Source organism: Harmonia axyridis, chromosome 5, assembly GCF_914767665.1.
Source record: "Harmonia axyridis chromosome 5, icHarAxyr1.1, whole genome shotgun sequence".
NCBI lineage: Eukaryota > Metazoa > Arthropoda > Insecta > Coleoptera > Coccinellidae > Harmonia > Harmonia axyridis.
This window is the reverse complement of record NC_059505.1, coordinates 14,807,283-14,831,830: the sequence shown is the minus strand read 5'-3', so window position 1 is coordinate 14,831,830 and position 24,548 is coordinate 14,807,283. Positions and strand designations below refer to the sequence as shown.

The 24,548-nt window shown below is 35.7% G+C and overlaps 1 protein-coding gene and 1 long non-coding RNA gene across 4 annotated transcripts in view; one reads left to right on the top strand and one right to left on the bottom strand.

Moving 5' to 3' along the window:
* Positions 1-24,548, top strand: part of LOC123680559 (protein-tyrosine sulfotransferase) — a 366,815-nt gene that overhangs the window by 152,067 nt on the left and 190,200 nt on the right. The gene's annotated exons all lie outside the window — the stretch shown is intronic.
* Positions 192-777, bottom strand: LOC123680579. Its single transcript, XR_006747532.1, has 3 exons — positions 723-777; positions 470-553; positions 192-416 (listed from the first exon to the last, which is right to left on the bottom strand). It is a non-coding gene; the product is annotated as an uncharacterized LOC123680579 (long non-coding RNA).

Here is a 24,548-nt window from a genome sequence, read left to right as displayed (position 1 = left end):
ACCCTTCAAATTGATGATAACACTTCCGTAGCTGAAACAAAAGAAATTAAATACCTAGGAGTCACAATAGACCAGCAGCTGAAATGGGACAAACATATAAAAATTTAACTAATAAAATAAGAGGATTGCTATCCAAGTCTGAACACTTACGCAATCTGATAAACGACATCAAATATTTAAAGATATTTTACCAGGCTCTGGTGGCATCACAAATTAGTTATGGAATAGTTGGATGGGGTGGAGCTTGTCAGAGCCACTTAAGAGGATTAGAAACAATTCAGCAATGGATACTAAAAATTACATATAAAAAAAACGTACTTTTTCTAGTTAGCAACTATTTGAATTGGCAGGAGTACACGATGTAAGGCAATTATATGCTCTGAAACTCATTATGGACATCAAGTTGGGTAAGATACCTGTGAAAATACCTCAACATGATTACGGAACCAGGACAAAAGATTATACTTACCAAGCACCAAGATGTAGTAAAAGTGTGGGACAGAGAAGCCATGCCTACTTGGCCCCAAAAATTTTCAACATAATCCCTGAACACCTAAAGGAAGAAAAAAGTATTAGACTATTCAAGAAACGTTTAAAAATGTGGCTTAATGGTGAAACCAGATCTATCATTAGCAACGTGATAAACAAAAAATAAACTTACCCAAAACATGACAATTATACCCTATGATGACAATATTAAACCAAATAAGACGCACACTTACCCGATTAGAGACAACAAAATCCTGGCATTGGCATGGAATACCGAATGAGACTTCCTGTATTTCGGGTCCTTTCATATGGTGATGGATGGTAGTATCTGGGTTCGAAGCATCCAATTCTTCACTTGTACTTTTTTAGATTTTGTAAATTTTGTTTCCTTTCTTTGCAGAACAGTTTTAGAATGTAAAATTAATTAAGTATCACGTACAGGTTAATATACTCTGTCAGTATATATTACCTTTGTGACAAACTATGTTTATTTGTTGAAGTTCTCGAATAAACTTTATCATTATTATTATTATTATTTGTCAAAAGACATTTGCTTAGATCTGTAACAGGTCGTTTTACTTCTTTATGTATAATTTATCTTCATTGGAATGAATCGAAAATTGTTGCTGAATTATTAAAAATAGTGCAGAATAATTGCAGTTCGCCCTGCAGCATCGGCATGCGTCAAATCTATTTTTGGACGCCTATTTTTTTACGCTTCCAAAGGCGTAGAAATATTCTCGATTTCTCGCCGTTCCCATGCTAGTTAAGGAAGCGCGTTAGGCATGCCGCAAACCGTTTACTTCTTAAAGAGGAAGTGAGAAAAATATAAAGGGTGTTTTTTTAGAGCTATAGAACTTTAAATTGCAATAAAACAACGATGGATTTTCTTAACGAAAAACGATGGATTATTCGATTGACATGAATTTTATTTATCCGCAAGATAATCTTGTGGCATTACATTTTGAATATGATTTCTGGCATATGACTGCCATGGCTGGCTCTGATGTAATCCAATCTGGACGTCCAATTTTCGATGATTTTTTCCAACATTTGTGGCCGTATATCGGCAATAACACTGCGAAAGTTGTCTTCCAAATGGTCAAGGGTGTGTGGCTTATCCGCATAGACCAATGACTTTACATAGCCCCACAGAAAGTAGTCTAGCGGTGTTAAATCACAAGATCTTGGAAGCCAATTCACAGGTCCAAAACTTGAAATTAGGCGGTCACCAAACGTGTCTTTCAATAAATCGATTGTGGCACGAGCTGTGTGACATGTTGCGCCGTCTTGTTGGAACCACAGCTCCTGGACATCATGGTTGTTCAATTCAGGAATGAAAAAGTTAGTAATCATGGCTCTATACCGATCACCCTTGACTGTAACGTTCTGGCCATCATCGTTTTTGAAGAAGTACGTACCAAAGATTTCACCAGCCCATAAAGCGCACCAAACAGTCAGTTTTTCTGGATGTAATGGTGTTTCGACATACACTTGAGGATTAGCTTCACTCCAAATGCGGCAGTTTTGTTTGTGGACGTAGCCATTCAACCAGAAGTGCGCTTCATCGCTAATGGACGTAGTGCGCGATACGTATTCCGCACAGAACCATTATTTTCGAAATAAAATTGCACTATTTACAAGCGTTGTTCAGACGTGATTTTATTGATGCTGAATTGCCAAACCAAACTGAGAATAAATCACTTGACAGCTGTTAAATCGATCGCCATCTTGAACTGTAATGCCAACTTAAAGTTATATACCTCGAAAAAACACCCATTACAAGGATCGTGAGATTGAGATGGATATTATGGAACAGAGATCCAGTGCCGTACCGAATGGTGTGAAATTGAGGTTGAAATGGATTAATGAAATATTCGATTAATGAGTGCAATTTCCAGAATTATTTTGGTAATTTATTTGGTGAGGTACTGCCTCATAGGACAAGCCGCCACTGACTTATAGTGGCGTTGCTATTCGTATCATGAGGCATCATAGCACAATTCAAAATCAATGGCAATCAATGGTAGAACAGATACAGAAACGTCAACGAAGGACTTAATTTTATCTGAATATTATGACGCGTAGCATGCTACGCCTGCTATTGAATCACAATGAACACCCGCAATCCGTTTTGCAGCACCCCCTCTCACCACCAAAAACCTGTCGGGGACAAATCTCGACTCCGATAGCGAAATTGAATAATCTCATTTCCTCCGTTGCGTTGACAGGTTTACGGGGAAAAGTTTAGTTGCCGAATTTACAACTGAGCGAAATATAAAGTGAGAATGCATGCTCGGGAAAGTTCGCAGCTGCAATCAGGCATCCAAAACGAGATGGGAATTCGAACGGAATTGATCAGTAGCCAAGATCTGACCTGTGTTCAGGTGGAATTTTCATTCGACTTCATGGTTGTTCGACTTGGGGTAGACTGGTTGAACTGTGTTCTTTTCTTTGCGTATTGTCATCTGAAATTGCAAGATCATCTGTGATACCGATGAGAAGAATTAATACTAGCGTTCTTACGAACTAATATAAAACATCATCTGAGTCATCTGAACTTACTTCAACTCATCTTATCTTCAAGATTATTTGTGATTAGTTTGAAATTCGACGAAAGAACACATTCAGATTACTTGTCATTCTTCTTCTTCTAGATAGATTCAAAAATATTCCTTCGAGTATTGGAGGGTTATATTTTCAAATAATATTTATTTATGCAACAAGTGCAAAAAGTGAATGTTTATTGCACTCGACGTGAAATTGTCTGACGAGGCCGTTAGGCCGAGTTAGACAACACGTCGAGTGCAATAAACAATTTTTGCACGAGTTGCATACAACATTTTTTCTACGTTCATGCAAAAAGCAAAAAATTATTTATTGAGGTGCGGCACTAGGTGTAGGAAAATGAAAAGCGCAACTTGAATACTTTATTATTACAAATCGGATCAGTTTTGATTAAGGAGTTATTCTCGGAAAGGCATTGTTTGTGTATTGTGTATTGTTTGTGTAAAATTGTTTATTGCACTCGACGTGTTGTCCAACTCGGCCTAACGGCCTCGTCAGACAATTTCACGTCGAGTGCAATAAACAATTTTTGCACGAGTTGCATACAACATTTTTTCTACGTTCATGCAAAAAGCAAAAAATGATTTATTGAGGTGCGGCACTAGGTGTAGGAAAATGAAAAGCGCAACTTGAATACTTTATTATTACAAATCGGATCAGTTTTGATTAAGGAGTTATTCTCGGAAAGGCATTGTTTGTGTATTTCTGGCTGCTAACATTAATACAAAATAATATAAAATATGTAAGTGTTTGAAACGTATTGCCAATCTCACAGCATATCTGATAAATATGTAGTGGGTTTGAACGTTTATGTTTGTCATGATGACAGCACGTTGAAGTGGAATGACAGATGAGTGCAATAAAAACTTTATTGCACTAGTGCAATAAAGAACTTCTTTTTCCACTAAATATAGTTCAATAAAGTTTTGCTTTTTGCATAAATGTAGAAAAAATTATTAATTTTCTAATGAGCATCTCGTTTTGAACGTTATGACATAAAATGAATAGACGGGAAGATATATAGAAATTGTTCATGGATCCACTATTGAGATTTAGTTCCAGTAGTGGTAGTGATGATCAAATAAATTTAAGTGATGAAAATGCACCAAGAAGAATTCATGAAAGAACAATAATTTTTCTCTAAAATTAATGTACCTTCCTACTGAGAAGAAGGTTATAGAAAGCATGCTGAGATCATATTTTTTCATATACAAACATTCTATTTGCATTTGGTACTGACTGTTAAGGCGAATCTATTAGAATTCATGATTTCTCGTTAGACTGAAGATCAACAAATTTCGTAATTGGGTAATAAATTTGCCTGTATAAAGCCTAATATTATTGTGTAAGTGAAGGAGTATCTTTATGATAGCATGATGCTGGTCGGGTAAAACAAGCAGCATCTAGGATTTTTTTCGAAAACCATAATTCCAGAAATTTAGCAGTGGGTCGAACGTGAGTCCAAAATAATGGTGTAATCAGATTGTCCATCATAAAATATCGATTAGCCTGTTGGTTCTACCAGCTTAACGGTGAGAGGGGTTACCAGCACGTGGCTTTTTGCGTATCAATTAAACTTTGGTACCTTATCCATTTTTCCTCAAGCTCTTCTGCGATGACCAAACTTTTTACGATGTATACGAAGTTGCACATTCACTTCATTTTCTTTTGTTCTTTGAGCGAATAAGTTTAAATCAGCACTTCAAGACGGTAGATTATTTTTTCACGGAATTATAGTTTTACCTCTTTTGTAATGTTTTTTTTCGGCAACCGTCCGGGAAGTGCTCACTTCCTGGACGCTTCTTCTCTGAGAAAGTAGCATTTCCCGGCCTAGTCCAGAAAGTACGTACTTCCCGGACTAGGCCGGAAAAAAATCACGTCGTTCGTGTCATTGTGAATATGAAAATCTTGGTAGGTATATTTTTAATAAATGCAGTTGATCATTACCATAGCAACCGAGATAACGGGTGACAGTTCATATGAAATTAGTTGTCAAAAATTTGCATGTTTTTTAATCGCAATCGCAATAAAATATGGAAAGCAGCAGCGATAGTGTTATTCTACACGGTTGCCAAAAAAATATTGTACGCAACACGCCCGAAAATGGTTTTTTTGGACTCACAGACTTCCAGGACTCGCTTATGCTCGTCCTGGAATTTTGTCTATTCGTCCAAAAAAACCCTATTTTCCGGACTTGTTACGTAAATTACTATTGTTGAGTCTCTTTCTCACGAATATTCAAAAATATATCATTGCTTTGTACAAAGTACGTATATCACATACAATTTTTTTGCGAAAAATAGAAAAGTTACCAAAATTTCATTTATCCGCAAATTGAAAATATTCACTTCATACAATGAAGATTATTGTTCAAGGAAATTATGTGAAAATCGGTGATTTGTAAGAAGAAATTTCTCTCATTCCGTTTTGAACTGAGCAGCCACGAGCTAGTGTTCCCTCTTAGCTAGCAGAACGCGCAATTTATCTCACAATTGAAGCGCAAATGAGTCTTCATTTGGGTAAAAATCGCTTAAAATTATGGCCAAACAAAATCGTAAATTCCAAAGTGATTATGTTAGCTTTACTGGGATACGCTCATCTTAAAATCTGAAGAACTGGATTCCCACCAAATCTTCATTGAATTTACAATGAATTATTTTTTCTTTGTAATGATTTAATATTATTATTACGCCAGAACTAAATCACAATTTTGGCCATCATTAGCCAACCAATTTTCGAAAAAAAAATCTGAAGCGCAAAGTACGACATGTACTGTTTCAAAATTTTATTCTCTGAAAAGAACCTATTTAAAGTTTTTGTAGGTGACATAAGGATCATAAGATTCTGATATACAGAGCGTTTAAATAAGACTACCAAATTTGGGTTCATAAAAGACGGCAAGTAATTTTTAAAATGCTCATACTGTGTTTCAGCTCGACAGTTCGTTCTAGAACGAAAAATATTGTTTCTGATGCGAAAAATCAATTAATCAATTTAAAGGAAATTATACAGTCTCGATATTGTTCCATGAACTTGTCTATGTAAGAAGATTCATTTGTGTAGGCATGTTGCCTCAACTAACGAATAGGTAGAGAGTAAATTTATCCGACTTCTTGAAGGAAATTTCAGTATGAATATTGAATTCACTCGTAACAATATTATTATTTATTATTTTCAGTTAGTTCTCGTCTCTGTCGGGAATCGGTTTATAGTAAGAGTATTTTTCAGGTCGGTTCGATAAGGATTTTATACGGTTCACCTCTTTCAGATCTTTCTTATTCAGGTTATGTATGATTTTCTCCAATAGAAGTTCAGGATCAAGATTGTCAAAATAGGTTTTATGCATAATACGGACCTGTCTCCATTCTATCACATCTACACCTACCACCATCAGGAAAAGGATACGGGAACGCAGGGGGAACACTTCGGGCATTGACAGGCCCAGAGGAATATCATTTTAGGAGATTCCAATTCTTACTCTGAGTGTAGCAACACAAACTTTACTTTTAAATTTTACTGTATTCACTTACATTGTATTCTACTTCGAAATAACTATGGCACATGAAACTCTCAAAACTTGTAAATTACTAAAGTTCAATGAGCTTTTGACAGTAGTTTTAATTCGCCAAATTTTCCACAACCTATTGAGCTATTAAGTTTGATTTGCTCTCCTATCTTATTTATTACCGGGTGAAAATAATCCTTCTTGTTATTATCAGTAGTAATATCCCTAGACGAGATAAATTAATGACAATCGAGAGCTCATTACTTGAGAATTTTGTCACTAAATTATGAGGTTCTTGTAAATGCCCGAGGAATATTCGACGTAACATTTTTCGACAAAAAAATTTATGACTTAATCGAAATTTTACTAAACATGAGATTCGTAGTTGTTCTCTACTATAGATCATCTATCACTATTGCATCGTGGGCATCTCGGGCTGATTCAAATACTATATTGTTAAACGGGTCAATCATAATGTTATAGTCATTATATTATCTACTTTTTTGCTGGAGTTTGCACAAATCGTTCCTCATTGTCTTCACTGCTGCTTCTTTATATTCGGTCTCGTCTGTTTTTCTCATATTTAACAACTAGGTTATATGAAAATATAGATACAAATATCCCAACTTTGGCTGTATTTGTTGATCTTGCGAAGGCTTTTGACACGGTAAGCCATGAAAAACTTTTAGAAAAAATGTATAACTACGGATTCCGCGGATTAATGCACGACCTGGTCAGAAGCTATCTTACAAACAGAAAACAAATAGTAATGGTAAATAATAAACTGAGTGAAGAAAGGACGATTACTTTTGGAGTTCCACAGGGCACGGTTCTTGGACCACTTCTCTTTCTCATATACATAAATAGTCTACTGGAGATGAGAGGTGAGGGATAGTTTATAGGTTTCGCTGATGACACTGTGGTTATATACGAGGGAGAATCATGGTCGCATCTGGAGGAAAGAGTGAAGATAGATTTGGTGAAGATATATAAATGGTTACAACTAAATAAACTCACCTTAAATCAAAGTAAGACGAAGTACTTACCATTTACATCGGGTAAATCTGGAGCTGAAGATCTGGAAAACTTGCATATCAACGAAGAGTTAGTTATACCCAAAGCAGATTCCGTGAAATATTTGGGCATTGAAATCGACAAACACCTAAAGTGGGACCAGCACATGATTTATTTAACGAGGAAACTACGTGGTATATTGTACAAATTCAAACATATAAGAATGAATATCAATAGTACTAAACACCTAAATATGCTATATAATGCTCTCGTCCAGCCTCAGTTGTCATATGGCGTGATTGGTTGGGGTGGGGTTCTGGACAGTCACAAGAAAAGACTAGATGTACTACAGAAGTATTTTCTCAAGATAATACACGGTAAGCCAAAAATATTCCCAACTAAACAACTCTATGAACTAGCCAAAGTACCCGATATTAGGCAGATATTTGCGCTGAAGATCATTATGAACATCTTTGAGGGAAAAATTCATATAAAAAAGAAGGATCACCGATATCGTACCAGAGCAGCTGATAGAAATTTTGAACGCCCAAGATCAAAGAAAAGGCTTGGTCAAGGATGCTGCGACTACATAGCCCCAAGACTATACCCTTTAGTACCCGATGAAATAACTAAACTAAAAAATAAGAGATCTTTCAAACTAGAAATGAAAAAATGGATTATGAAATTTGATAGAACAAAATTACATGAAATAATTAATCAAAAAACTTTATAAAATACTCGATTTCGACATTAATACAAAATGGATTTGACACATACCCGGACTTGACAAAGAAAAAAAAGAAAAAAAACCGTTACATGATCTTCGATTTTCACAAATGCAGGCTCGTATCTACGATGGATAACACGATTTATGGGAGTGTATATAATTAGAAAAACATATATTTTGTGGCAGAATTAAAGAAAAATATTTATGTTAGCACTGTGCACAGTTAATGTAAAAAAATAACTCTACAGTAGTTTAGAGTTTGTTTAATGTATTTATATTTCTTGAATAAACTCTCTTATTATTATTATTATTATTATTATTGACCGCCTGGTCTTTTAGTATCAACGACAATTTCTCTAAGTTCCTATGTTCATTCAATTCATATTCTCGTTCACATCAAAAATCCATAAATATTCCCCAAATATACCTATTTGTGACTCTTTGTTGTATTTTTGGGAATTTTTCTTTCATTAACGTATTTATACTTTGTTATATTTGAAAATATTCCAGCTGGATTCTTCAACGCCTAGCTCCTTCATGATTGGTTCTAGGAAAATTCTTTTGCATCAATAGAACTTTGAAAATGGTCGATATATTCGACAACGAGAAACTGCCGACGACACATCAACTTTTTGGGAATGTAGAGGAGTCTCAATGAGATTCACAATTTCATCCTCGCAGGATTCTCGTATCTACAAGATTTTTAGTTTTGGGAATCCACCTATCTCGATAGACTTAACCAAGGCTCATCTGGATTATGAAAACCATAATGGCAGTAATCCAGATGACGTGGAATATCTATTGGCAGAAATTACTGTACAAGAAGTACTGATTCTGTAAGATTACAAATTAAATTTATTTTTGGAAACTTTGTGGCAAGAGGCTTTTTTTTAATATTTGAAGATTTTAATCAACTCGGGATCTGAGATCTTCAAGAAACTCTTCAGAAACATGAGGTCTTCCTATCTAGTTCCCTTTGTTGACGTCCCTAGACTGGATAAATCTGTATTACAACACCAATGACGTAGGTTGTGCTTTTAGAGAAAAATCTAAAATCTGAACATCGGGATATTTCGCCAGATATTCATTTTCACACGCCCATACTGAACAAATCCATTTGCATTGGTAAATGTACCGTGGCGATAAAAAGACGTCACAATAAATGTGTTTTGTCCAAAATCATAAGCCATTATAGATTTCAATAACTTTGACGAGATTGGAATCAGAGTGCTCACGGAATTTGATTGAAAATCAACAATACATTCAATTGACATGGCTGTCAATTCCATGATAATTCAAAATTCTATGATATATAGTTGGCACTCTCAGTGAGAGGCGTGAAAAAATATTTCAAAAGCTACTGCGATATAACATTAATTTATAAAGACCCTTGCATACTTAGTTGTCCAAAGAACATACGTAAATTTCAGCTTTTATACTTATAATAACGTAAATTGCCCCTTAAATTTGTTAGCTTTGGGGTGACTGTCGAGGACTTTCCATTATGCAAAGTGTCTGTCATTTTGAAATAATATTTTAATAACATATATAAATTTCAACTTTTATATTTATGACTCAATTGGTTCTATATTTTAACCATCTTTTACATCCGCTATCTGCCAAAACCACGAAGATCTGCATTAATTTTAAGTGGCCCCATTGGAGACATTACCTTTTAAAACTTTCAACTTTTATACTATGAACTAGGATTGGTGTCCACGGGCTCAGGCTATAAATTCATTAAACGGATTGTTACTTGTAATAAGACATAAATTCACCTCAAAATAAAAGTTAGTTTTATGTTTACAGTTGTTTCTCTATTATCGTGGGATTTTGCTCTCGAAATTTTAGGAATATGTGATGAGATATTGCCAAAATCTTCATTCAATTGGATTCCAATTATAGGGTTAGGACCATTGAAATCAGGCAACCAATTTTGACTAAACCAACGTGTCGTGTATTTATCAAGTCTTCAGAAAAACTAGGAAAAAACAAACAAATTAGGTATGAGTTGAAGTGACAAATATGTGTAGTAACAGATAACAAAGTAGAGGTTTAAAATATTTGTTCAACAAGTTCATGTGTTATTTGTTAAAAGTATAAAAGCTGAGATAAAACGACATGAACACTTTTAGTTACAGATCGATGGTTCTAGGATGGATAATTCCGTTAGTCCATTGTTGGTAAACTTTATAATCACTGAAATCGCCCACCAATGTCTTAAGAAAGTGACATTCACAGTCGCCTTTACCTGGCTCTATGTGGATGACACTATATTAGTAATTTCATCCAATAGTGCAGGTGAATTATTATCAGTTTTCATTCACGCATCCAGTTTACCATGATAAAAGAAAGGTCAAAGGATTTTTTGGAAGTTAGGAAAGAAAAATGGATATCTGTTAACAAGTTGTTATATGAAGCCCTCTAGTTCTGGACATTCAGTGAATTATGAATCACATACTTCAAGATCGGTCCATCTCGGTTTCAATTAAATTCACGAAGAGAATTTGACGATAGTTGAAGAATTTTTGAAAATGAATAACTATCCCAAGTCACTTGTGAATGATTGACCAACGAAATCTATACTTTCGATTTCTTTTCCTTTCCATCTCAATCATACTCGTAATATCGCTCGAGCCCTCAAAGGAAAATCAACAACAATAAAATTGGCATTTTATAATCTGAAAACCACACATACTCTATTTTCTGAATTAAAAGATTCAACACCTTCAGATAACTAATCTCATGTGGAATATAAAATATCTTGTCTGGAATGGTCAAAATGCTACATAGGACGAACAAAACTCTTAACAACAACATTAATTCAATATAATTGTGATAAGAAATTCAGAGATGAGGAAAATACAACTCCCTTGTAGAACATCATTTTATACAGAAGATCATACGTTCGACCCCAAAAACCTAAGATAGTGAATTATAAAACAAATAGTTCACATATTCATGATTGATGATTTGTAAAATTATGTTTGAAATGAATGAAAATAAATAAATAGAAAGACAATGAACACCAGCGAAATGATTTTCATGAAACTAAATTAAACAGTCAATAATTATTGATTTTAGGATCGATACAACGATACACAAGATATAAGTTCAGTATATGCTAATTTGTTAGATAGATATCGTGAGTTCCACAACCAATAAATATGTTGTTAGCACATGACATCTGTATCTGTATTATAATCATTACTCATTCAACAGTTTGTTCTGGCGTTAACTGCAATTTTATAATAGGGTTTTTAGTGTTTATGTCGTTCAATGCGAGGTTCAATGTTAATTTCCAATATTGAACTTGATAAGTTAATATCTTAAATTTCGACACTATTATTTGTTACTTATACATATTTGCCACTTCAACTGATAGGTACTCGTTCTAATTATTTTTGTGTAGCCTTGATGAAGTCTAAAGACGAAACGTTGGTTTAGTCCAAATTGCTCTTAACTCTGTTCTTACAACTTTTCGATACCATTTTTGTTGTACGATTTGTCTTTCGCTTCAAAATAGGCCTCAGTTTCGGCGATTACTTCTTCATTGGCGCAAAATTCCTTTCCAGCGAGCATTCTTTTGAGGTGTGAGAAAAGGAAAAAGGCGCTCGGGGTCAGATCTGGCGAATGCGGTGGATGCAGAAGCAATTCGAAGCGCAATTCATGCAATTTTGCTATTGTTTTCATTGATTTGTGACGAGGCGCATTGTCTTGATAAATCAGCACCTTTATTTCCTCCAATGAGGCCGTTTTTAACGATTCAACAATAACGCTATATCATAATCGCTGCTCATGGTCTGGCCGTTTTGGAAGTAATCAATGAATATTATACCTTTCGCATCCCAGAATACTGATGCCATAATCTTGCCAGCTGACTGTTGTGTTTTTCCTCGCTTCTGATTCGGTTCATCGTGTGCAGTCCACTCAGCTGACTGTCGATTGGACTCCGGAGTGAAATGATGGAGCCATGTTTCATCCATTGCCAAATATCGACGCAAAAATTCCGGTTTATTGCACTTAAACAGCTTCAAACACTGCTCAGAATCATTAACACGCTTTTGATCGATTATGATTTCGCGCGGCACCCATTTTGCACACAGCTTCCTCATATGCAAATATTCGTGAATGATATGATGTATACGTTCAGATGATATCTTCACATTATCTCGATCAACTTCACTTTACGGTCATTCAAAATTATTTTGTGAACTTTTTCGAATTTTTCGTCGGTGACAGCCTCTTTTGGGCATCCACTGCGTTCGCCGACTATGGTGCTCATTTCACCACGTTTAAACTTAGCATACCAATCATGAAGGTTGATTCTCCTAGTGCAGACCCCGGAAACTCTTCATCAAGCCAAGATTTTGCTTCAACTGTATTTTTTTCCTTCCAAAAGCAATATTTTATCAGCACACTAAATTCTTTTTTTTCCCATCTTTTTTCAAATAACAAAAGTAGTTACACTCACACCGCAGTTTCTCTCAAACTAATGGTCGGACTGTTGTCAAATTTTGACACGTATCGTTTGAGGGTTGGTGCTAACTAAAAGTCATGGATTTGATACTAGCACAGCCATTTGTGCATCAGACCGGGCATTTTTTTAATTGGCCTAATATGTATGAGAGTTTGAATATGCTGAAATGAATTTAAATGAATTATTATTATTATTATTATTATAGTGTACAAATGAGTTGAGACAAATCTATATAACTCAATGCAAAGGAAAATAAAAAAATTCACACTCCTGTAAACAGAAAATAAAAAAAAAATTAATAAATATTCTCCCCAACAAAAAAAAAAAAAAAAAAAATCACAAGTTGAGAAAAAAGAACAAACAAAAGAAAATGTCTTGGCCAATCATCATTCACGCCTCCACGCATCCCACCTATTCTTGAAGACGTTCACACTAGAAGCGTTCACTATCCCGGAGGGTAGCCCATTCCAAAGCAGGAACACTCTGTTCGTTAGGAAATATTCCCGTCCTCGGATGAAGAATTGCTCTCTCCTCAATTTATAGTGGTGTCCCCTCAGTTGATTCCTATTGAAGGTGAAAAGCGAGGATAAATCCACCCCAAAGAACCCTCTTATAGCTCGGAAAGCAGTGATCATATCGCCCCTAAGCTTTCGGTCTGTGAATTTATCCAGTTTCATCATGGATAACCGTTCCTCATAACTTGGTCTTACATTGCCAAAAGGAATCCGGGTCGCCCTCCGCTGCACCTGCTCCAACAGAAGTTCATCCTGCCTGAAAGTAGGATGCCACACCGGTCCAGCAAACTCCAGTATCGGACGTATGTAAGTCTTATATAGAGAAGACAAGGTCTGGCAGCTACACCGATTGAAGCATCTTTGAACCATGTACAGGGATTTCTTGGCCTTGGTTGTACAGTGCAATATATGTGAACTCCATGTTAGGTTGCTATCCACTACAACACCCAAATCATTGTGTGAGTCGCAAGATTCTATCAGATATCCATCTAAATAATACTTCATTCTGGGGTTGTTTCGACCAAGATGTAACACTCGACACTTCGCGAGATTGAGGGGTAACATCCATTCTTCAGTCCACCTCAATATGGCATCACAATCATTTTGTAGGACACTACTAAATTCAAACGGGTTGTTGAAGAATTTCATGTCATCGGCATAGCAAGCACTAGTGGACGATATCAGGCTGGGCAACTCAGAGACGTATAGCAGGAACAGTAGAGGGCCTAAAACTGAGCCTTGAGGAACACCACTCGAAGCTGGCCTGAATGAAGAGCGCGCAGCACCAACCTTGACCGAAAAGGAACGTCCGCAAAGGAATGTCTCCATCCAGCCAAGTAGACGGCCTCGAACACCAAAGTGTTCCATTTTATGAAGTAACCTTCTAATCGGCACCCTGTCAAATGCGCTGGAGAAATCCAGATAGATAACGTCCACCGGATTCTTACGATCTAATTCAATAGTCCACGTATCAACACATGTCAACAGATTGGTTAAAATAGACCTTCCCGGAATAAAACCATGCTGTTCTTTAGGAATAACCGAGCTTGTCAGCAGAAATTCCAGAAGTTCTGAGGAGATGACTCTCTCGAGAACCTTCAGCACTGCAGAAGTTAAACTGATTGGTCTATAGTTCCGAGGACAATGTTTATCTCCTTTTTTGAAAATAGGAGTTACAGAAGAGTAAGACCAAGACTCAGGCAGAGTTCCGGTTGAGAGTGAGAGCTTGTAGATTTTAGTCAATGGTGAACTGACAAATGGAGCACATAACTTGAGGAAAGTAGACGTGACATCATCAAGACCTGGAGACTTGTTCGCATCAAGACCGAGAAGATGCCCCTCCACAATTCCTTCATCCACCTTTATTTCACTTAAACTGTGTCCATTTCTTGGTGCTCTCACTCGAGGCAAAGGAGTATTCGGTTCACTCGAGAAGTTTCCAGAAAATGTTTCTGCGAAGATCTCTGCTATTCGTTCGTGATCAGTCAGTAGGGTGTCGTTTTCACGTAGTGTTGGCGTAGATACGGTTGAGTTGAGTTGGCTTCGAACATACCTATAAAATGTTTTCCTATTTTTTGCCTGTGTTAGTTTTCCCTCGAAAGATTTTTTGGCTTCGCGAATTGTTGAGGAGAGGTAGTTTGAATACTGTCGATGATTTATAAAATCATGGGTTGCATGACTCCGTCTGTAGCGCTGCCACAACCTCTTCTTGAGCCTGATCATTCCAAGAATTCTGCCGTCAATCCATGGTTTTTTGGGGTTAGACCTAATGACTTTTTCAGTTGTGCACCTACTTACAATATCCAAAACAATTCTGTGGAACTTATTCCACATAACATCCACATCTGTTCCATCCAGGATTGTAGACCAGTCTATTTCCGAGAGTATTTGTTTAACCTCCTCGTAGTCGGTGAGCTTCATCTTCCTCTCCTGAACCGCTGCTCTCTCACACGTATGGAATTGAATTTTAGTCGACAACACAAGGTGATCAGACTTTCCCACTGGTGGAAGATACTGTACGTCGGATAATAGTTCAATATCATCAACAAGTATCAGATCTGGTGTGGTAGGGGTCTGATTTATTCTGAATCTGGTTGCCTCATTGACAACCTGATTAAAGTTACTTTTGTTCAACATCTCAACAAAGCGAAAAGCAGGGGAGCCATGTGAAGGCAGATTCTTCGGAGGCCACTCGCGAATATCGCCGAAGTTAAAGTCCCCAGTAATAATCACGTTTTTCTTATTTAAAGACATATTTTCTAAATAGTCAAATATCAGTTGATCATATATAGAAGCGCGTGGACGATAGATGCAGCCTACACTAAGTGAAATATCTTTCGATTGGATATCAATAAAAATATTATCTAGGCCCGGTGTATTGAAGGAAAATTCAGTCACATTATAGGATTTCAAAATGTCAGCAAGAATATATGTACATACTCCCGCATGACCAGGGGTAGTTACACTGTCACTACGATAGATAGAATAACCAGGTATTTTGTAACAACCATCAGGGATCCCAGGGTGAAGCCAAGTTTCTGTAATAAAGATGAGAGATGGGCGCATTTCTCGAACCAAGACAAGTAGTTCATTAAATTTTGCAGGTAAGGAGGCAAGATTCGAGTATATGATAGGCCATTCAATTAGATGTCTTTCTAGTTTTTTTGTTCCCGTGTATTCGCTGTATTCACCGCCACAATAGTTGGCATGCCTTTAATGTATTTAATGGTTAGATCGGTTTCACCTGCCAACCGTTTTGCTTTCAATTCCATTCGAGCAGTTTGAAGTTCTCTATACTGCTGTGGCGTTTTGTCGTCCGTTATGATCAAACTTTTATAGTCTGGATGCTGAGATAAGAGTTTCTTATCTCTCAGTATTCTACGAGGGTGACTAGAATCCCTGAATCCTACTTTAATAGGTCTAGGATACCCATCTTTGACCACACCAACACGACCAACGGCTGAAACTTCGGAAACCGCAGTGACATCCAACCTGCCCACAACATCCAGGATGATAGATCTATCAGTATCGTCGCCATTGGTCTCAGGTAAACCTCGGATAAGAATGTTGTTTGCTCTCCTCACACGTTCCAGGACCTCACCGGAATCGATAGCGTTGACTTTAGGTGGCGTACCTACTTCAGCGGCTGTTTTGGCTCTCCAATTTTTCAACTCAACATCTAGCAATTCCAATGAGTTCCTCATCTCACCAACATCCACACACTCAAATTTCAACTTCAAATTTGTAATTTCATCATTCAGAGAGTGATTAGAGTCCTTAAGTAATTCAATTTCAGTATGGTGTTTTTCTAACATGGTGGTATGCTGACTCAGTATATTACTGTGCGCTTCAATCGACTCCAAGCAAGCCGACATTTGTTTGCTCAGGTCAACTTGAGCCAACTTGATCGAAGCGACATCCTCCGCGATAGTGTCCAGTACAGACAATTTAGACAGAATTTGATTCAATTGAGTTGCTTCCAGCCCTGGATCTCGACTTGAAGAGGAAGAGGCACTACGTAGGTGCCTTGACGGGTTGCTCGATTGTGGTTGAGACATTTAGAAAAAGAAGAAAAAAAAAAATTATAAAATTTGTATGGAGGGGAATCAAGACACAGGAAAAACAATCTTCACTCTGCTGTGGCCGGTCAGAGAGACTCTAATGACATACACAAGAGGCCGAGTATAAGAGAGGAATTCAAACAGAGGTAAATGAACAGAGGAGTGAAGGATTTGTTGGAAACCCCCCGTATTTTATGTTGTATTGAATGAAAAATCCGCACGTTTAACACAAGGTTCAACCCAGATGTTGATAACAATATAAAGACGATATACTCCGATACCAAAACAAAATTCTGACCCCAAATAACTACTCATCAAATTATCCTTCGAATACCAGAGCAATTTTCAGAACAAAAATTATACAGGACGAAAAAAATAACTCACATTAGTTTCGCCTACTGATACAGAGCAAATATTTCTCAGTGGATAACTATGAAAATTTAGTTTATATTGGAGCACTGTTGTAGCATCTGTACACGATATGTACACGATATGTACACGATATGATAGAGGAATCGATGAATAAAACATTTTTTCTGTTTGATTGACTTTATGATACGATAATATTTTGCTTGGTGAGATAACTCCAATCCCCTATATCCCTAATACCTATCAGAGTTCAAAGCATATTCACAATGACGAAACGACGATGTATTTGCAAATGTGCTATCTTCCCACGTTTCGTAACCGTTCCTATCAAACACATTGTGGTGCTTGTGAAATTTGCTTTCACCAGTTCCTGGAATCAACATCGCTGTCTTCGATTTCCTCGCGGAAATGTATTTCCACCTACTCGTCATTCATTCATCTCTGGAAACACGACAACGCGAACGGTTCGATTGTAATGATCTCTAGTTTCGCTTCCTGGCTGATCCTTTCCCGGAAATAAATTCCTGAATATATGTATATACACGTGTCGAATAATTCGACAACAACACGGTGAGCGCTGAATTCCCAAAATCTCATTTCCAATTTCCTCTGTCAAATCAGAGCTCTGCAGCATCGGGTCACTGCTCAATTTCCACGTATGTTATCTGATGTCTGGGGCCTGGTCAGATCACCCTCAACACCTGTTCTCTCTGGAGACACTCCAATTATCGTTTTTAATTGACGTTTCTGGTTTCGCTCGGTTTCGGATGGCTCTCGATCGATGGCCCCTTGAGATTGAATGAAGGCTAGTGTAATCTTCTAATTCAAGCCATTGTATCTCTTAGGTTTCAATTAATAGTATGAATTAATTAAAATACACTCAATTTATGTAAGTAATTGATCTAGATTTATGTTGTCTCTTTCAACGATTTAGTTCTTAGTAAACATGTTTATCTACTCCTATTGAATTATAGATTCATTATTCAACTGCTTTTGAGCAATTAATAGTATCTATTGACAAACACCGTGAGTTATAATAACTCACTGCTATAAGTCACTATGAATCGGAAAAGATGGCTCTGCGCTTCTATTCCCAACAGAGACACTAGTGAGTTGGGATAAAACTCTTGGAGCTTCTTCCATGATATCTTCGATCGTATTTATCAAATCTGGTTCTGGTTTCTTTTCACGCTGGCGGTTTAGCGGAAAACACTAACGTTTCGTGCTTTGGAAACATTTATAATCAATGGAAACATTTGAGTACTCAATCCTGAATTCCTTCAGACATGGATCTATTGAAGATTTTCATTCGCCTTCAATCTTCTGTCCATGTGAAATAAGATTCGATAATTTTTTTTTTGAATGAACGATTGTAAAATTGTGTTTTCTACGTTATTTACTCTGATTCACTGAATTTTTTTCAGAAATTAATGGAATATTTCTGTAAATTTCATTTGTTGATTTTTGCATAAAAAATGATGGTTGTCAGAAATATTTTCTATATGACAAATTCATCAAAAATAGATAAATCTGTGACAAAAGAGCATGAAATGCCATTCATTTACAATAGAACAAAAATTGGTGGGGATTGGAGATTGGGATTTAGGAATAGGTATAAAACTTCAACAACAAACAAAAAATGCATGAATTTACTCAATTACAGGTGATTCTTTTATGGAAATGTGTTGAAAATTATTAAATTGAAATGAGTATTGCTGATAAAAAGTCGGAAGAAATTTCAGTTGAATCTGAAAATTTTACGTGAAAAACCCCGTTTTTCTTACTTTGGGGGCCATATCTCCGAAAAAAGTCGAGACCGTTCAAAATTTCCTGGGAAGTTCAGGTGACCAAAATACCATCAAACAGCATTTTCCCATAGGGTGGAGTGCCACAAATATACAGGGTATTTCCAAATAACACGTTAACCTTGGAGGAGTTGGAGTTCGGTTGACTTTTAGAAGATTTCTCAACTTACTTCATTTTTCGTCAATTATTCCTACGTTGACCAGATTTGATATAATTTTGGATAATTTTCATAGCCAGTGAGAAGTCCGGATCTAACACCGTTAGATCAGCGAGAAGATTGAGAGTAACTTCCAGGCGGAAAATAACAATTAACTGAAGAAATAAGAAATTGGGCACGTGCTTGTATAAGGAATGGTGCAGCTCATTTCAAACATATTAATTTATGAATACATTTTCTACTGAAATTTCGATTTGATTTACAATAAAAAACATTTTATTAATTACTTTCCTTTCTTTACTTTTTTCCCTTTCAAATCAAAATCTGCTGCGACAAAACTGGTGCATGTATTCCAATGAAAACTTTTTCATGAAATGAGGAAGGAAGTTTTTTAAATAATTATGTTATACATAAATTGTAGTATTCGAAAGTTGCAGGCAAATTTATTTGAGAAATTTATTATTTTTTTCGTCATATCAAACTAATTCTCATTCAACATCTAATACAGTACAGTTTTGTCTTTTTCATACATATCATATCCTTTTCTGATGAAAATGATCCAAAGTTCAAAGCTTAGTTCAAATCAAACATTGACAGAAAATGAAGTAAGGTGAGAATTTTTGTAAAAAACTCAAGAACTCAAATATCTCGGACACTGTTGATCTAACAACTCTTTCAAGGTTCACGCCAAATTCGGAAACGCCCTGTATATTTAACTAATATCAGTTCGAATTTATTTTCTTGATGACATTCCCCTTCATTTATCTACACCCAGAATTGAATTCGATTCATCCCCGTTCCTGTTCCAAATCTGAATCTTATCTGAAATATGAACATCGTTCCATGCCGTCTGAAGCTATTCACAAAGGAAAGCAAGGTAGCCGATTTGCTCAGTTTCAATAGGAAACTCTCGAACTCTCTTCTTCAGACTTGGTTGACCTGTAATGCAGTAATATAACTTCTGTCTGAATTTCAGATGGAATGAGGGACATTCTGCCAAGTAGCCTGTCTTTCGAAGACGCTGAAAAACTTGACGGGGCGCTTTCGTCTATCGGCGAACGCTAGAATTGTAGATGTTCCGAGATGGTGATCATTAAAGGGGACTGTTTGTTTTTATATTTCGAGTTATTCGAAGGATTGTTGTCGGTTGAGTCTCTGACTGACAGGCATGCTTATTTTCACTGGAATGAAAATGAAATAATTTTAATATAGAATCGGCGATATTCAGCATTTCGCAATTTATTTATAGTTTTCTCAAGTGTTGGAACTTGAAAGTGTTCTCTAGAAATTACTCTATATTTAAATCTGACGGGTCCATACATTAACGAAAATATTCATTTGTTTTGCTTAATACCAGCAATAAAAATGAGAAATATCTGATTTTGTCAGTTTAATGTCTTTAATAATGATATATCGTGTCTACATTATTTATTTAGTCTAAAGTGAACTACGTATGTACAGGGTGGGCAAATTTCGGATGTTTTAGCACTATAACTTTTGAACCAGTGGAGATAGACAATATCTGATACCCCTTTCTCAGTCTCTTTTCCTGAGAAACTAACAAGGGTAGTATTCATTTTTGGCCACCTTCTTTTGTTTTCGAGTTATAAGCGAAAATTGGAAAAATGGCGATATCGAAATAGTTATTTATAATACAAGTGCAGAAGGCATTGATATTCTTCCACGAGTTCAAAATTCAAAAACGAGCCACGAAGTGGCGAGTTTTGGAATGAACGAGTGGTAGAATAAGCCTTCTGTACGAGTATTATACATTATTTTCTCTAATTCATTACATTTTCATTGAAATTAATGAAATATTCCCGTAAATATACAGGGTGTTTCCTAAACATGCGGCAAAAATTCAGGGGGTTGTTCCTTGGACTATTTTAAGCATGTTTTGTCCTTGGATGATTTTTGAAAAACCTCTTTGTTTCGAAGATACAGGGCGAACAACATTTTTCATATTTTTAAAATTAATAATAGTTTAAATAAAAATGCGTACCGCACTGTGTTTACTAAGTCGGTACAATTTATTTTTAAATTTGTTTAACAACATTCCAATTACTAAAAACGGCCAGTTTTTTGACTAAAAATTGATAAGTGCAGATGGTAAAGGAATACAGATTAAACACAGTTTTCATTTGAATTCGTTTTGTGATGTATTAGCAATTTTTAGTCAAAAAACTGGCCGTTTTTAGTAATTGGAATGTTGTTAAACAAATTTAAAAATAAATTGTACCTACTTAGTAAACACAGTGCGGTACGCATTTTTATTTAAACTATTATTAATTTTAAAAATATGAAAAATGTTGTTCGCCCTGTATCTTCGAAACAAAGAGGTTTTTCAAAAATCATCAAAGGACAAAATATTCTTAGAATAGTCCAAGGAACAACCCCCTGAATTTTTGCCGCATGTTTAGGAAACACCCTGTAATTTAGTGATTTTTGCATTGAAAAATGTTGGTTGGCAGAACTGATTTCTCTAAGGCAAATTGATGAATTGACAGATAAAGCCGTGGCGGAAAGTTCGGAGTACCAACACAGAATAATAAAATATAACCATGAAAACTGTGCGTTTCTGATATATTTTCGCACGATTTTGTTCTACAAGATGTGGAAGAATGAACGGAATAGCCACAGAATTAGAGAAAACATTTATATCTCCACTAATACTGATGATAGAGCTTTGGAATTAAAACATCATAGAGGCACTTTTTTACGTAGAATCCAGAGGCGTGCTCGTCTTTTCAAAAGGGTTTTCAATGACGAAGCTATGACCCAAAGTTATGATTTCTCAAATGAGAACACTAGATTTCTGTGCCATTTTTTGAAAGCCTCATCCTTCCTGATTTCAAAAATATATAACATCGTATGGTTTGTATCAATATAAATAATGGAAAATGGTCAAATATCTTTTTTTATTTAAGAGTCTCAATATTTCTATAGTTTCAACTGTTGATGAAAACAGAAAAATTGAGCTTCCTATAACAAGAGTAGTGTCCTTCCATCAATCTGATTATTTGTATGCTTTTTACCAATTTCTACAAAATTCGAATCTAAGTGTATTTTATAAATTTGTTATCTAAGAATGGATTTAGAAATAACGAAAAGATCCACAGGATCGAATGTTTCAATCGAAAGAGTTGTAATGAGATGGATGCATCAGAAGATTATTTTCATAGGTCTCCAGAATAAATACGCACAATTACCAATCCATTTCAAATAGCATATATGTGTGATATGTGAAAAGGTTATCGAGGGTAAAATAATAATAATATAGAAACGAAACACGTGTCTACGGTTAGCACTTCTCCGGAGGGCATGTCCAATATTCTTTTTCCTTGCTTTAATGCATATATGATTGAACAATTTAATTACGAAGTGAACAAACAAGGAATAATATTTAACCTAATAATAACAACAATTGCACAATGCACAGTCGACACATCTTCTCGCTATTTCGCACCGAATTCAATAGATGTGTATGTGAAACAGTGTTCAAGCAACCAAGGAAATTTTCTCCGAGTTCATTTATATTTTCGTAAATAATTTCATAAAATATATCTATATTCAAATTTTGAAGAAATTAGTAAGAACCATAGAAATAATCAGATGGACGGAAGGACACTTCTCTTGTTATAGGAAGCTCAATTTTTATGTGCTCGCCAACAGTTGAAAGTTGAAACGATAGAGATTTTGAGACTTTTAGGTGAAAAAAAGGTTTTTGACCATTTTCTATTATTTATATTGATACAAACCATACGATATTATATATTTTTGAAATCAGGAAAAATTGAGCTTTCAAAAAATTGCACAGAAATCTAGTGTTTCCATTTAAGCTAACATAACTTCGAGTTATAGCTGCGTAATCAAAATTCCTTTTTAAAAGATGAGCACGCCACTGGATTCTACGTAAAAAAGTGCCTGTATGATGTTTTAATTTCAGAGTTCTATCATTAGTATTAACGGAGATATAAATGTTTTTCCATATCGTCATTTTTCCAATTTTCGCTTATAACTCGAAAGAAGGTGGCTAAGAATGAATACTACCCTTGTAAGTTACTCAAAAAAAGAGACCGAGAAGGGGGTATCAGATTCTGTCTATATCCTGTGGTTCAAAAGTTGTAGTGCTAAAACATCGAAATTTGCCCACCCTGTACAGTGTGTTTCACATAAGCGGGTCACGGAATTTTGTGGCTTATCCACTGATCAAAATTGACAAGTGACCCATCACAATGATAGTATTTTTTTCGGGCTATCGAAATACAGTATTGGAAAAACTATCGAACCAAGGCATTGACGACAAATATTTCAGGTGTTGATTTGAATTAGCAATTTCATACTACTTGCATATTTTCAAAACGATCTTAGCATCAGAACCATAGAAAATTCAAGAGTTTCTGGAAAATGAATTCCTAATATTTCTGTGATAACAACTCCGATCGGGTTGAGATTTCGATGTATACAGGGTGGCCACTTTTTCAATGGGATTGTATTGGTAACTTTTAAACCATAAGAGTTAGAAGGTCCGTCAAATGGAGAAAAAGTTGCATGCATAGAAGCATTATCAAGCAGTTCAAACAAATCGAGATTATCAGGGCCGGTTATTGAGATATCATAAAAAAAGTAAATTCTGTCATTTTGACTTTTCTTTTTTTGCCACTTTATTTCAAATATTATCAAAAAATATTACATGAATTTTTTATTCGACAGTAAATTGTTCTCAATTTGACGTGATCAGATTTCGTATCCAACGTTTCGTGCTCTCTGGGCCACCCTCAACCTCATTTTTTTCAATACGGACCTGTATATTTTATGACACTTTTCGAAATAACTTTTAACGCTGAATTCAACGATATATCATACAATGTCATTCAAAGTTGATTCTCAGGTGATTTTGACCCTTATCCAAATTTCTTTGGGTCGGACCTGTATTACATTTCGGTACCTTTAGTTTAATTAACAACAAGCAATACATTTCGATGAGAAAATCAACTTACTCATCTTGAACTAAATGGAACATATCAGAATCAAATCAAGAAACAAGTAATAATTATTTACATATTTCAATTCATAATAATTAAAATGATTATTCGAAAGTAAATGAATATGAATGAAGTGATTGTTCGAAATGTCCACCAATTTGTAAAATGCACTCAACGGTTCTGGAACCCATACTTCTTATACATTTGCTTATTTCGTCTTCTTGAATACCTTCCAATACATTCTCAATCTTCTCGAGAGAAATCACTATTGTTGGATTTGTCATTTGTTCCAGAATCGAACTTTGTTTTGATATCATTGCGATATAAGTTTTGAAGGCTTGGTATTCAAATTCAAAATCATTGTATTCGCGTC